Source organism: Triticum aestivum, chromosome 4B (assembly GCF_018294505.1).
Source record: "Triticum aestivum cultivar Chinese Spring chromosome 4B, IWGSC CS RefSeq v2.1, whole genome shotgun sequence".
Classification (NCBI taxonomy): Eukaryota; Viridiplantae; Streptophyta; class Magnoliopsida; order Poales; family Poaceae; genus Triticum; species Triticum aestivum.
In genome coordinates this window covers 625,213,860-625,230,202 of record NC_057804.1, presented here as the reverse complement: position 1 = coordinate 625,230,202, position 16,343 = coordinate 625,213,860, and positions in this window count along the sequence as shown.

Below are 16,343 nucleotides of genomic sequence, written 5' to 3'. Positions count from 1 at the left end.
ATGCAGCTCCAAAAGTGTCTGTTGAGTTGGCACGAATCGAGACTGTGATTTGTCACTCCGTATGACAGAGAGGTATCTCTGGGCCCACTCGGTAATGGATCATCATAATCAGCTCAGTGTGACTAAGGAGTTAGTCATGGGATCATGCATTATGGAACGAGTAAAGAGACTTGACGGTAATGAGATTGAACGAGGTATGGGGATACCAACGATCGAATCTCGGGCAAGTAACATACCGATGGACAAAGGGAATTGTATACGGGATTGATTGAATCCCCAACATCGTGGTTCATGCGATGAGATCATCGTGGAACATGTGGGAGCCAACATGGGTATCCAGATCCCACTGGTGGTTATTGACCAGAGAGATGTCTCGGTCATGTCTGCATGGTTCCCGAACCCGTAGGGTCTACACACTTAAGGTTCGGTGACGCTAGAGTTGTTATGGGAAATAGTATGTGGTTACCGAATGTTGTTCGGAGTCCCGGATGAGATCCCGGACGTGACGAGGAACTCCGAAATGGTACGAAGGTGAAGATCGATATATTGGACGAAGGGTATTGGAGTCCGGAATTGTTTCAGGGGTACCGGGTGATGACCAGCATGTCCGAAAGGGGTTTCGGAGGCCCCGACAAGCATTGGGAGGCCTTATGGGCCAAGGGGAGGGGGCACATCAGCCCACTAAGGGGTTGTGCGCCCCTCCCACCCCATCTCACATAACCTGGAGAGGTGGGGGCGCCTCCCCTTGGGCAGCCGCCCCTCCCGGCTTGGGGGGCAAGTTTCCTACGGGTGGGGGCGCCCAAACCCATCTAGGGTTTCCCCTGTGGCCGCTGCCCCTCCCCTAGGGAAACCATAGGGCGCCTCCTCCTCCCCCTTACCCCTATATATAGTGAGGGAGAGAGAGGGCAGCCGCACCCCTTCCCTGGCACAGCCCCTCCCTCCTCCAACACCTCCTCCTCCTCTGTAGTGCTTGGCGAAGCCCTGCAGGAAAACCACAAGCTCCACCACCATGCCGTCGTGTTGCCTGAGCTCTCCCTCAACTCCTCCTCTCCCCTTGCTGGATCTAGAAGGAAGAGACGTCCCCGGGCTGTACATGTGTTGAATGCAGAGGTGCCGTCCGTTCGGCGCTAGATCGGATCTTCCGCGATTTGAATTGCCACGAGTACGACTCCATCATCCGCATTCTAGTAACGCTTCCGCTTAGCGATCTTCAAAGGTATGAAGATGCACTTCCTCTCTCTCTCTTGTTGCTAGAATCTCCTAGATGGATCTTGGTGATACATAGGAAAATTTTGAATTATTGCTACATTCCCCAACAACATGATCATGCAAACACAGGGAATCAAGTAATGCAAAAGAAGTACGGCGGACACGACACAGGGTGAAGCATGGTTGCAATCGAATAATTTTGGTTGGGTCGGACTGGACAGTCTGATGGATCGACAGGGATGTTGCTCAAAGTAGAAGATGGTGATAATTTCGACGACGACCTAGGAGTGTGATGCTGATGGTGACCAACTTTTGGGACTTGGAAACATGTGTGCATGCCTAATGGCTTGTGCTGCTTTGACAAGACTATGACACAGGGTTGCTTCAAGGCAATGCACACATGAGAGCTCGAAGTCGACGGGGAGTGGGGGAATCATGACCAGCTACATGGAGTCATGTTGAAAGTGGATATGGAGTCTAGCGAAAGACTTCACTCATGCTGGTACATTGGCTACCATGTAAGATGTTGGAGAGTCGGAGCCTATTTCAGTGGGAATAGAGAGAGACACGTGGATCAGACTGGGGTCCAGTGGTCTGATGAAGACGTGATACTCGCCATCAGTAGATGATGATAGGTGGTTCTTTGCAGCGGAGGTTGACTCGTGTCGGTTCGCGACCTTGGAGGTGATTGCTTGTATCTGCGTTGGTATTTCCCCGAAGAGGAGAGGATGATGCAGCACAGTAACAGTAAGTATTTCTCCCAGTTATGAAATCAAGGTTATCAATCCAGTAGGAGAACCAAGCAACACTATGTAAACACCACCAGCACACAAATAACAAATACTTGCTACCCAACGCGTAAGAGGGGTTGTCAATCCCTCCTTGGTATTGAGATATATTTAATTCTATGATATTGGACAAATAGATCTAGAAAAAACACAAAATAAATAAACAAATAAATAAAAAGTGCAACAAGATATTTTTGGGTTTTTGGAATAATAGATCCAGAAACAATATGATAGGAAATTGACCCGAGGGCCGTAGATTTCACTAGTGGCTTCTCTCGGGAAAATAGCATACAGTGGGTCAACAAATTACTGTTGGGGTCTTGATAGAAGAGCATATAATTATGACGATATCCAGGACAATGATTGCTACTTCTTGAGCTTGCGTTGGTTTTTCCTTTGAAGAGGAAAGGGTGATGCAGCAAAGTAGAGATAAGTATTTCCCTCAGTTTGAGAACCAAGGTATCAATCCAGTATGAGGTACACGCAAGTCTCTAATCTATGCACCTGCACAAATGATCAAACACTTGCACCCAATGCGATAAAGGGGTTGTCAATCTCTTCACGGTCACGTGCAAGGATGAGATCTGATAAAGATAGATATAAAAGATTACTAAAACGTAAAACAAAGTAAAAACAAATAAATTACAACAATGTATTTTTGGGTTTTTTGGTTTATAGATCTGAAAATATATGATGGAAAATAGACCTGGGGGCCATAGGTTTCACTAGAGGCTTCTCTCTTGAAACAAAATAATGCAGTGGGTGAACAAATTACTGTTGAGCAATTGATAGAAAAGCGCAAAGTTATGACAATATACAAGGCAATGATCATGAATATAGGCATCACGTCCATGTCAAGTAGACCGACTCCTGCCTGCATCTAATACTATTACTCCACACATCGACCGCTATCCAGCATGCATCTAGAGTATTAAGTTCATAAGAACGGAGTAACGCCTTAAGTAAGATGACATGATGTAGATGGATAAACTCAAGCAATATGATGAAAACTCCATATTTTTACCCTTGATGGCAACAATACAATACGTGCCTCGCTACCCCTACTATGTTACTGGGTGAGGACACCACAAGATTGAACCCAAAAATAAGCACCTCTCCCATTGCAAGAAATACCAATCTAGTTGGCCAAACCAAACCGATAATTCAAAGAGAAATACAAAGATATTTTATCATGCATATAAGAATTCAGAAAAGACTCAAATAATATTCATAGATAATCTGATCGTAAATCCACAATTCATCGGATCACGACAAACACACTGCAAAAGAATATTACATCAGATAGAACTCCAAGAACATCGAGGAGAACATGATATTGAAGATCATAGAGAGAGAAGAAGCCATCTATCTACTAGTTATGGACCCATAGGTCTGTGGTAAACTACCCACACTTCATCGAAAGGGCAATAGAGTTTGAGGTAGATGTCTTGCGTGACCTAATCCCCCTCCGATAGGGTGCTGGAAAAGGCCCTAAGATGGGATCTCACGGGAACAGAGGCTTGTGGCGACGGAGAAGTATTTTGATGGATGCTTCTGGTAGTTTTGGAATATTTGAGAATTTATAGAGCAAAAATTAGGGTTGGAGCAGTCCTGTGGGGCCCACAAGCCAGGGGGCTCCCCCCTTAGGGCACGCCCTGAGGGCTTGTGGAGCCCTCGGGACTCTTCTGGCCCCCTCTCCAAGCTCCATGGATGTCTTCTGGTCTAAGAAAAATCATTGTGAAAGTTTTATTCCATTTGGACTCCGTTTGATATTCCTTTTCCGTAAAACTCAAAACAAGGAAAAAACAGAAACCGGCACTAGGCTCTAGGTTAATAGGTTAGTCCCAAAAATAGTATAAAATAGCATATTATGTATATAAAACATCCAAAACAGATAATATAATAGCATGGAACAATAAAAAATTATAGATACGTTGGAGACGTACCAAGCATGCCCAAGTTTAATTCCTACTCATCCAGGAGTAGGTAAATGATAAAAAACAGAATTTTTGATGTGGAATGATACCTAACATATTCATCCATATAATCTTCTTTATTGTGGCATGAATGTTCATATCCATAAGATTCAAAACAATAGTTTAATATTGATGTAAAAACAATAATACTTCAAGCATACTAATACATCAATCGTGTCTTCTCAAAATAACATGGCAAAAGAAAGTTATCCCTACAAAATCATATGGTCTGGCTATGCTCCATCTTCATCACACAAAATATTCAAAACATGCACAACCCCGGTATTAGTCAAGAAGTTGTTTCATACTTTAGTATTCTCAAACTTTTTCAACTTTCACACAATACATGAGCGTGAGCCATGGATATAGCACTGTAGGTGGAATAGAATATGGTGGTCGTGGAGAACAGAAAAAGAAGGAGAAAGTCTCACATCAACTAGGCGTATTAACAGGCTATGGAGATGCCCATCAATAAATATCAATGTGAGTGAGTAGGGATTTACATGGAACAGATGCACTAGAGCTATAAGTTTATGAAAGCTCAAAAAGAAACTAAGTGGGTGTGCATCCAACTCGCTTGCTGACGAAGACCTAGGACAATTTGAGGAAGCCCATCATTTGAATATACAAGCGAAGTTATATAATGAAAAATTCCCACTAGTATATGAAAGTGACAACATAGAAGACTCTCTATCATGAAGAACATGGTGCTACTTCGAAGCACAAGTGTGGAAAAAGGATAGTAAAATTGTCCCTTCTCTCTTTTCTCTCATTTTTTGGTGGGCTTCTTTGGCCTCTTTTCTTTTATTTGGCCTTCTTTGGCCTCTTTTATTTTTTATAAAGTCTGGAGACTCATCCGAACTTGTGAGGGAAGCTTCCATCATCCTTTCCCCACATGGGAAAATTCTCTAATAATGATAACCATCACACTTTTATTTACTTAGAAATCAAGAATTGCAGCTCGATAGTAGAACAAAATATGACTCTATATGAATGCCTCCGGCGGTGTACCGGGATGTGCAATGATCCAGCGTAGCAAATGACATGAAAAAATAGGCAAGCCATGAAAACATCATGCTAGCTATCTGTCACAGCCTGATTTTGGCTCTTTCTTTTTCTTTTGATTTTCTGAGGTTTTTGCCCGAGTTTTCTTTTTTCGTGGCTATGTGGTCTGGAGACTGAATAAGATGAACTCTTCTTTGCTTCCAGAGTGGCTTGTCATACCCAAATCCTTCCCTAGACCTTTCCATTTCCACCTTGGACCAAATCTCAATATTCTTTTTATTGGGAGTATTCCTTTTCTACTAAAGGAATTGTCCTAATTGCCCTAGCTTGTGAAGCAACCTATATTTCCATCACTCCAAAAATTCCCAAATAATTCTCATAAATTTTTGGGTCATATCTTCATCTAATGTGGCAAAACTTTTCATTGCCATGGTAAAAAATAATCCTCAAATAATTCTTATCCTATCCTGCCGTAAATGGCACATTGTGAAGCAATTGCTACTTTCCTTCTCCCAATTAACCTAAAACTTCTTGGACATATTTTCAAGTCCATATCATTGCCACATGCAAAAATGCATCCTAATTTGCCTAGTGATTATTTATTAATGATTTTCCAAAGTATCTGGCCAGAAAGAAGCTTTGTGAAGGAGGTACAAGATAGGCATATCCAAATGAGTTGCAATTTATGCACGACCTCAATATCATCATATAAGAGCCCTCCACCAAAATTGAGATCATGTCATGCCTCCATGTGAGCTCATCTTCGATTCTTTAATTCTGTCCAAATTTTCAATTTGTGAAGCAAGTATATTTTATCTTGCTCCATTATGGCTGCAAAGTTTTCTAGGCCTTCTCTTATCCATATAACCTATCTCCACCCAATTTGGTCATATTTCAGCAAGCCATTATTGCTCTAGAATTTTTGTAAATTTCTGTCCAGAGGAGATGTTTGTGAAGCAAGTGCCATTTTGATCATCTTCGTAGGACCAAATGACTCTGAGTTTCCCAATTTGAGCTCAAGTTGATACTCCATGTGAGAGCATCATCATAATCTTGATTCTGGACCCTTTTGGTAAGTTGCAAAGCAACTATATTAATCCTTGGTCCAAATCTCTCCAAACTACCCAGGAGTATTGTCCTTCCTAGCCTAAACACCCTAGACAACTCCTTTGGCTCCAAGCTTGTCTCTGTCGATCATTGCATCATGGTTAAGTTTGATGCAGTAAACTTCAGAGGTTGCTTACCATTTAACCAGAGCATTTTTCCCTGAGCTACCACCGAAGTTGCAACCTCCCATGGAAGGACTAACTCCCAGAAAACCTTTGCCATCTTGTTGCATCCTCCAAATGCCAGTCTGCGCGGTGACCACTGACTTGGCATGTAGTGCGCGCGCTCTGGACGTCGTTGTGCTCGGGCCCCTCCTCTCGTTGTCTTCGCGCGCGTGAGCATGTCCAGCAGCTAGCCCGTGTTGTCTTCGCCCCCTGGACTCATCTCCCTCCCCGAAGCCTCCTTGCTAGCGCTCGTCGCCATTCGCCCATGGGTGCACTGTGCCCCGTTTGGCTCCGAGCTTGCCTCGGCCTCTTCCTACGCTCCCCGGCGTCGCGTTCTTCTTCGTGAGCCCCTGCGCCTCATTCGTTCTCCCCTTGTCGTGTTCTCGCGTCCTCCCGTGACCCCTGTCCGTGCCAGAGCACCAGCGACACATCACCATGGCGGCACCCGAGCCCGTGCCCCCGCCTCACCTATATAAGCTCACCTCGAGTCCCTCCTGAGCGTCCAGCAGCCTCCCCTCACTCCCAGCTCCCTCCCCGTCCTCTCCCCGAAGCTTGAGAGCCCCTCCAGACCTCCATCTGCCTCCATGGCCGCCAGAACTTCTCGGTCGAATTCGAGCGCTCCGGTCACTCCCTCCTCGCCTAGCATCCACCAGAGGAACCCCCTCCGTCCGGCGAGCCTGCCCGCATCCTCTCTGCAACCCCAGGACGTCGGCGGCCACATTCCCAAGGCCCGGCCGACGCCCAGTTCCGCGGCCGCTCCAAGCCGCCATCGCCTCAGCCCTCCCTAGCATGGGCTCTGCACCTGGGCGGGTGCAGTCCTCTCCGCTGCACGCTCCAGTGGTCTGAGCTCCATCGGATGCGGCTAGAGTCGGCGGACAAGCGCCGGCGTCGTGCCCCTCCCTCTGCATCGCGGGCAGGAGCGAGGTGGATGACAACCTCAGGCAAGGCAGGCCCCATCTCCATGCAGGCCCCGCATGTAAGCCACAGGAATTGACCCCGCCCCGCCACGTCGGCGTAAGTGGAGACGTAATCCTCCCTAGTACGCTTCTATTTTCTAAAAGCGTATTCTCCTCTGTTGTTAGACAAAATGCGTTTACCTGTGTAGAAGATGTAATATGAGGAATACGCTTTCTATTTTTCAGCTCAGCCAGCCGAAATGGTTGAATCATGAACGTTCACCCGTTAGCAACAGAAAATCATATTCTTTTATTTGTTTTTTTGCCTAACGAACGAACGACCGTAACTTTTCAACCACAACTCCGAATGAGGTGAATCCAACGCCCACATCTTTGTCTTGTCAAGCCCTTTCTGTTCCCATCATTTTCAATATGGTTTGACATTTTGAAAATGACATTTTTGTCCTTGCATGTAAACAGCCCCCTCCGGGAGAGAACTGTTTCCGGCAAATCTTTCCGCGATCATTCCACACTTCTCCCCGGTGCCTTCTTCACCCCCAGGCAAGCCACAATACCCACTTACATGATAGTCATGCAGTAGCCATGGTTTTTGAACTTGAATATGTAATAAATGTCTGCTGGTTTTGCTACTGTTGTCGTGGTTCCGGTAATGCTTAGAGTTTCATGTTCACTTTCGTGCTATGTTGTCTTGCACTCTGTTATCATGTTCTACCTGCTAGTATTTCCTTTCATATGTTTATGCTTGCTAGTAGTACATGTTGATGTTGGTGATGGTCTTCGGTGCATGAATATCGTCTGTTCCGAGTGCCGATGTTATGCATGTTCCGTTGCATCTAGTTGGTTAAATGCTTGCATGGTAGCATTGTTGATATGTTCTTGCATGATATTTATTGTTGATGCTAGTGGTCATGCTATGTTTCTGAGAAGTGTATACTTGTGATGTTCATGCTAGTCAGTATGCCATGATCAGTCGGATATATGATTTATTGTTGTTGATATGTTAAGAAGTGATGTTGCACAACCATGCTTATCATGCTCATTGCATTGTAGTTGCATCATGTTATTTTCATATGACTCAGCTTATTGCATTCAAGTTTAACCGGACTTAATTGAACTTGAATTGGGTCTATTGTCATGCCTCTCGCCGGTGCCTCCAACTAGGGAAGGTCATGCGCGGGCGCTACCTTGGCCGGGTAGGACGACATAAGCCTTGTGTGCCCGTAGTTGTTGTAGCCGGCTTGTCCCCATTTGGGACCGTTTTTGTTTTGCCACGACGGTGGCCGTTTTGCCACAATGGTGGGTGTTTTGCCTTTGGTAGGCACGGGGCCACCCAGGACTGAACCGAAAGGGGGTTTTGGTCGGAGGGGTCGGGAGAGTGTCATGGCAGTAGATCGGTTTTGTTGGAACGCCGTTGGTCAACCCGAATGGGAGTGCGAGGCCATGGGTTCTGTGGTGTGGGTAAACTGTGCTACCTCTGCAGAGTGTGTGTGTGTGTTAAATCTATCAATAGCAACACCCACAGGTAAGGGCCCAGTTCGTGGTTGGTCACACTTTGGGTCAACAGTCATAATAATGATGTGCTCAATGACAACCCCGATTTGATGATGAAAGAAGTTGGTTGATCTTTATGTGATCGTGAGAGGATCACCGTGGTATCGAGGATACCGAGTGGTTGAATGTTTGTGATGTTGTGCCAGAGTCAAGGGTAAAGGTCAAGCTCCTGGTGGTCATGTAATGATTACTGCGGTATTATTTATACCAAGCTTGATTTGATCCTGAGATGATCGTGTGATGTCCGAGGTCAGTAAGTGATGCATGTGTTTGTTACGAGGTAACCCGAGTAGAATACGTGGTGCATGATAGCGTCATCATGTTGCATGCTAGTATCGTCCGATTCATATGTTCATGCCATGGTCATATTGTTCTAGTTGTACCATGTTCATGTTGTTCATGCCATGTTGTTATGATAATTCCTGCTTAACCTGTAATTGCCATGCTGTTGTTCGTCTTGAATGCTTCTGGTTATTGTGAGCTTGCAAGTACATTCAATGTCCTGACCTGGCGTGTCATGCCAGTTTGCAGGTCATGCCGGATTTGATTACTTGTTTGCCATGGATTCTGTGTTTGTGAGCTAGGATAAGCATTCCAGCCAAAGTCCCTGCAGAGTGGAGTTCACCACCGTCGTCATTGTTCCGTTGCCAATAGTTATTCCACTGCTTCGAGTTGTGTGTGAAAGATCAAAAACAAACTAAGTGGGTGTGCATCCAACTTGCTTGATCACGAAGACATAGGGCATTTTGAGGAATCCCATCATTGGAATATACAAACCAAGTTCTATAATGAAAATTCCCACTAGTATATGAAAGTGACAACAAAGGAGACTCTCTATCATGAAGATCATGGTGCTACTTTGAGCACAAGTGTGGAAAAAGGATAGTAACATTGCCCCTTCTCTCTTTTTCTCTCATTTTTTATTTGGGCCTTCTCTTTTTATGGCCTCTTTTTTTTGTCCGAAGTCTCATCCCGACTTGTGGGGGAATCATAGTCTCCATCATCCTTTCCTCACTGGGACAATGCTCTAATAATGAAGATCATCACACTTTTATTTACTTACAACTCAAGAATCACAACTTGATACTTAGACAAAATATGACTCTATATGAATGCCTCCGGTGGTGTACCAGGATGTGAAATGAATAAAGAGTGACATGTATGAAAAAATTATGAATGGTGGTTTGCCACAAATACGATGTCAACTACATGATCATGCAAAGCAATATGACAATGATGGAGCGTGTCATAATAAACGGAACGGTGGAAAGTTTCATGGCAATATATCTCGGAATGGCTATGGAAATGCCATAATAGGTAGGTATGGTGGCTGTTTTGAGGAAGGGTATATCATGGGTTTAATGCACCGGCGAAAGTTGCGCGGTACTAGAGAGGCTAGCAATGGTGGAAGGGTGAGAGTGCGTATAATCCATGGACTCAACATTATTCATAAAGAACTCACATACTTATTGCAAAAATTTATTAGTCATTGAAACAAAGTACTAGACGCATTCTCCTAGGGGAGAGGTTGGCAAGAGTTAACCATCGCAAGCTCCCGACCTCCACACAAAGGATGACAATCAAAAAATAAATCATGCTCCGACTTCATCACATAACGGTTCACCACGTGCATGCTATGAGAATCACAAACTTTAACACAAGTATTTCTACCAATCCACAATTACTCACTAGCATGACTCTAATATCACCATCTTTATATCTCAAAACAATCAAGGAATCAAACTTCTCATAGTATTCAATGCTCTTTATATGAAAGTTTTTATAATACCCCCCTCGGATGCCCATGATATTAGGACTAAATTCATAACCAAAGCAAATTACCATGATGTTTAGAGACTCTCAAAATAATATAAGTGAAGCATGAGAGTTCAACAATTTATATAAAATAAAGCAACCATCGTGCTCAAAAAAGATATAAGTGAAGCACTAGAGCAAAATTTCCTAGCTCAAAAGATATAAGTGAAGCACATGGAGTATTCTAATAAATTCACAATTCATGTGTGTCACTCTCAAAAGGTGTGTACAGCAAGGATGATTGTGGCAAACTAAAAAGCAAAGACTCATATCATACAAGACGCTCCAAGCAAAACACATATCATGTGGTGAATAAAAATATAGCCTCAAGTAAATTTACCGATGGAACGAAGAAGAAAGAGGGGACGACATCCGGGGCATCCCCAAGCTTAGATGCTTGGTTGTCCTTAAATATTAGCTTGGGGTGCCTTGGGAATCCCCAATCTTAGGATCTCACCATTCCTTATTCCATAGTCCATCAAATCTTTACCCAAAACTTGAAAACTTCACAACACAAAACTTAACAAAAAACTCACGAGATCCGTTAGTATAATAAAATAAATCACCACCTTTTCTTACTGTTGTGAAATCATTATTTATTTATATTGGTTTAATTTCTACTATATTCCAACTTCTCCATGGTTCATACCCATACTACCCATAGATTCATCAAAATAAGCAAACAACACACAGAAAACATAATCTGTCAAAAATTGAACAATCTGTAGCAATCTGAAAACTTCGTATACTTCTGTAACTCCAATTTTTTTGAAAATTAGTACAATCTAGGAAATTATTACAATCATGTGTAAACAACGCACTTTTGTGATTTTTTTAATTTTTTTACTGGGCGCAAAAGTTTCTGTTTTTCAGCAAGATCAAATCAACTATCACCATAGACCATCCCAAAGGTCTTGCTTGGTTCAAACACTAATCAAGACACCAAAACACAATTACTATATAAGTAATAATGTGTATTTATTGAAAAATAGAACAAAAAACACAAAAATAAAACTAGGTTTCCTCCCAACAAGCGCTATTGTTTAACGCCCCTAGCTATGCATAAACCATAGATCTAGGTATTGTCATCTTTGGTATTAAATCTATAAGTAGCCCTCATAGATTCATATGTCAACTTAATTTTCTTTTTGGAAAGGGTTCCATGCCCTTCCTTAACGGAAATTGAAATCTAATGTTTCCTTCTTTCATATCAATAATTGCACCAATCGTTCTAAGGAAAGGTCTACCAAGAATAATAGGACATGTAGGCTTGCAATCTATATCAAGCACACTAAAATCTACAGACACATAATTCCTATTTTCAACAATAAGAACATCATTAATCCTTCCCATAAGTTTCTTAATAGTGGAATCCGCAAGATGCAAATTTAAAGAACAACCATCAAATTCACGAAAACCTAGCACATCACATAAAGCTTTTGGAATCGTGGAAACACTAGCACCCAAATCACACAAAGCATGGCACTGATAATATTTAATTTTAATCTTAATTGTAGGTTACCACTCATGATAAAGCTTTCTAGGGATCGAAACTTCCAACTCAAGTTTTTCTTCAAAAGATTTCATCATAGCAACAACGATATGTTTAGTAAAAGCTTTATTTTGTTTATAAGCATTAGGAGAATTCAACATGGATTGCAACAAGGAAATACAATCTTTAAAATAACAATTATCATAATTAAAATTCTTGAAATCCAAAAGAGTGGGTTCATTGCTACTTAAACTTGTGACCTCTCCAATCCCACTTTTTTCAATTTTTGTAGTAAGATCTTTAAACTCCAAATCATTGGGACGCCTTTTATCTAGAGTTGACTCATCTCCAGTCCCATCTTTATCAAGATTTATATTGTAAAACAAAGATTCAATAGGAGTAACATCAATTAACTTTAAGATCTTCATCATTATTCTCACAGAACTAGAAGAACACGCTTTTACAAACCAACCTCGCTGAGCACACACCCTAGCAGTTCTTTCTTTACATTCATCAATAGACATTTTAATAGACTTTAGAGATTCACTAATATCATGCTTGGGTGGAATAGATCTAATTTTTAAATAATCAATCTCAAGATAAATTTTATCAACGTTCCTAGCCAAATCATCAATCTTTAGAAATTTTTCTTCAACCATAGCATTGAAATTCTTTTGAGAACTAATGAACTCTTTAATATTGTTCTCAATATCAGAGGGTATTTTATTATAATTTCCATAAGAATTTTTGTAGGAATTACAATAATTATTAGAGGAATTACTAGGAAAAGGCCTGGTGTTGAAATTACCTCTATATGCGTTATTACCAAAATTGTTCCTACCAAGAAAATTCACATCCATGGATTCTTTACTATTCTCAATCAAAGTGGACAAAGGCATATCATTAGGATCAATAGGAGCGCTCTTACTAGCAAACAACTTCATAAGTTCATCCATCTTTCCACTCAAAAGTATTAATTTGTTCAATCGCATGCACTTTTTTTACTAGTATAAGATCTTTAGGTATGCCATTGAGAGTAATTAGACATAATATTATCTAGGAGTTTAGTAGCTTCTCCTAATGTGATTTCCATAGAAGTACCTCCCACGGTGGAATCTAAAAGATTTCTAGATGAAAAATTCAATCCGGCATAAATTTTTTGTATGATCATCCATATACTTAAACCATGAGTACGCAATTTCTTATCATCAATTTCATCCTCTCCCAAGATTGTGCAACATGTTCATGATCAAGTTGCTTAAATTTCATTATATCATTCCTAAGGGAGATGATCTAGTGGGAGGAAAATACTTGGAAATAAAATCATCTTTACACTTGTTCCATGAGTCAATACTATTTTTAGGCAAAGATGAAAACCAAGTTTTAGCACGATCTCGTAGTGAGAACAGAAATAGCTTCAATTTAACAATATCATTATCTACATATTTCTTATTTTTCATATCGCACAACTCAACGAAATTATTTAGATGGGATGCATCATCTTCACTAGGAAGGCCAAAAAACTGATCTTTCATAACAAGATTCAATAAAGCGGCATTAATTTCATAAGATTTTGCACTAGTGGCAGGAGCAATCGGAGTACTAATAAAATCCTTATTATTAGTATTGGAAAAATCACACAACTTGGTATTTTATTGAGACATCATGACAAAGCAAGCAATCTAGCACACAAGCAAATGGAAAGCAAACGAAAAGACAAATGGAAGAAGGGCGAATAAAAAGGCAAATATTTTTCTATTTTTCAGAAAACATTTTAGAAGTGGGGGAGAGGAAAATGAGAGGCAAATGGCAAATAATGTAATGCAAGAGATGAGATTTTATGATAGGTACTTGGTAGGATTGATGTAGAACTTCCGTGGCAACGGCGCCAGAAAATCTTCCTGCTACTTCTTGAGCTTGCGTTGGTTTTTCCCTTGAAGAGGAAAGGGTGATGCAGCAAAGTAGAGATAAGTATTTCCCTCAGTTTGAGAACCACAGCATCAATCCAGTAGGAGGTACACGCAAGTCTCCAATTGATACATCTCCAACGTATCTATAAATTTTGATTGTTCCATGCTATTATATTATTTGTTTTGGATGTTTTATATGCATTCTATATTATTTTTGGGACTAACCTATTAACCTAGATCCTAGTGCCAGTTTCTATTTTTTTCCTTGTTTTTGAGTTACGCAAAAAAGGAATACCAAACGGAATGAAACCTTCACGATGATTTTTCTTGGACCAGAAGACAACCAGGAGACTTGGAGATGAAGTCGGAGGAGCCACGACGCGGCCACAAGGACGAAGGGCGCGCCTAGGGGGGTTGGGCGCGCCCCAACCCTTATGGGCCCCCGTGATCCTCCTGACTTAATTCTTTCGCCTATATATTCCCAAATATCTCCAAACCACCAGAGGCATATGAGGGAGTCCTGTATTAGGGGGTCCTCGAACAGCCGGACTATATACATAGGCCGGACTGTTGGGCTATGAAGATACAAGACAGAAGACTTCTTCCCGTGTCCGGATGGGACTCTCCTTTGCGTGGAAGGCAAGCTTGGCGATTCGGATATGTAGATTCCTTCTTCTGTAACCGACTTTGTGTAACCCTAGCCCCCTCTGGTGTCTATATAAGCCGAAGGGGTTAGTCTATATGACAGGAATCATAATCTCATAGGCTAGCCTTCTAGGGTTTAGCCATTACAATCTCATGGTAGATCAACTCTTGTAATACTCATATTCATCAAGATCAATCAAGCAGGAAGTAGGGTATTACCTCCATAGAGAGGGCCCGAACCTGGGTAAACATTGTGTCCCCCGCCTCCTGTTACCATTACCTTAGACGCATAGTTCGGGACCCCCTACCCGAGATCCGCCGGTTTTGACATCGACATTGGTGCTTTCATTGAGAGGTCCGCTGTGACGTCGAATATAGGCTTGATGGCTCGCCTTATTGTCGAAGACAATATCACCTCCGAGGGAGCCGTGGCCTCAGGTCAAACCCTCCGGCTGGGCGGCTTTACCATGGCTGCCCGCTCGGCCGTCGAGCCGACGTTGACTTCTTAGGTCATCGAAAATCGCCTATGCGTAAGCTCAGAATACTCCGAGCAGATGTATTCGACAGAGTTTTCATCTTTAAACGAACTTTTGGATCGCATCGCCACCTTGGGAGTAGCTACGGACTACGATCGGATTGGGCTTAAACCCGATCAAAGAGAGATTGAATCTCCACCGATCACCCATTAGATAGCGGTAGTGGAGGACCAATGTGACAACTGTTTCTCTATATTGAGGACGAACTATGTTCGGATTTCCGACCTCACAAAGCCAGATACCCGCCCACAGGCAGACACGCCCCATGTTCCGAACCTTGATTCAGACCGTGGGCCTGAAAAGTCGGTTGATATTCCGGACTTAATCCACCCACCCAGGTTCGGACTTAAATCCACCCACCCACCCAGATACAAGCAATCTTTCCGACATCAGACAGCAGTCCCAGGAAACGGTCCATCACTTTTGGGCCAGATTCCTCCTTGTGAAGGACAAGATCAAAGACGGCCACAAAGAAGACGCAATCTCATTATTCTGCAAAAATTGCACGGACGAGGGAATCCTCAATGCAATCAACCACCGTCATGTATCACACTTCGTTGACTTGGCAACAATAGTAGAGAAGTACTGCGCAATGAAAAGCGCCTGGAAAACTCAGGCAGCCTCTTGGGAGCCACCGGTTTCCACTAAACCCCTCGTCCGGACAAAAAGGATGCACCCTTGTCGGTCGCCTGATCCAATAACAAAAAAAATCAAAGTCCGTTATGGGGCGCGGAACCATTCTGGAGGATGGCACGATAGGCCATGCAAAATACATACAACACCGGATACCGTACAAACCCTTAGCCTTCGAGCATGTTGGATACTCCGACAGGTGGCCAAGAGCGGCGAGGATCTCCTCACCAAAAATATCGCAGAGCAACATCCCATGGAATACAACAACCCTACTATATTGACAGTCTTTGAGACTTTCGCCTCAAACAATAGGCGCAAAAGGGCACTCCGCGGGCTTGCAGAAGTCTGCCAAGTCGCAACAATAAACCCCTGGAATGACACGGCCATAACTTTCAATGCCAGTGACGAACCAAAATTCAGAATAGTCTGGGCACTTGCCGCATTGGTCCTCAGTCTAATTGTGGACGGCTTTCCGCTTACCAAAGTACTCATGGATGGGGGCAACGGACTAAACCTCATTTACGAGGAAACTCTCAATAAAATGGAAATAGACAGGAACCGCATTGAGCAAAGCAGCACGACCTTCCGAGGAATT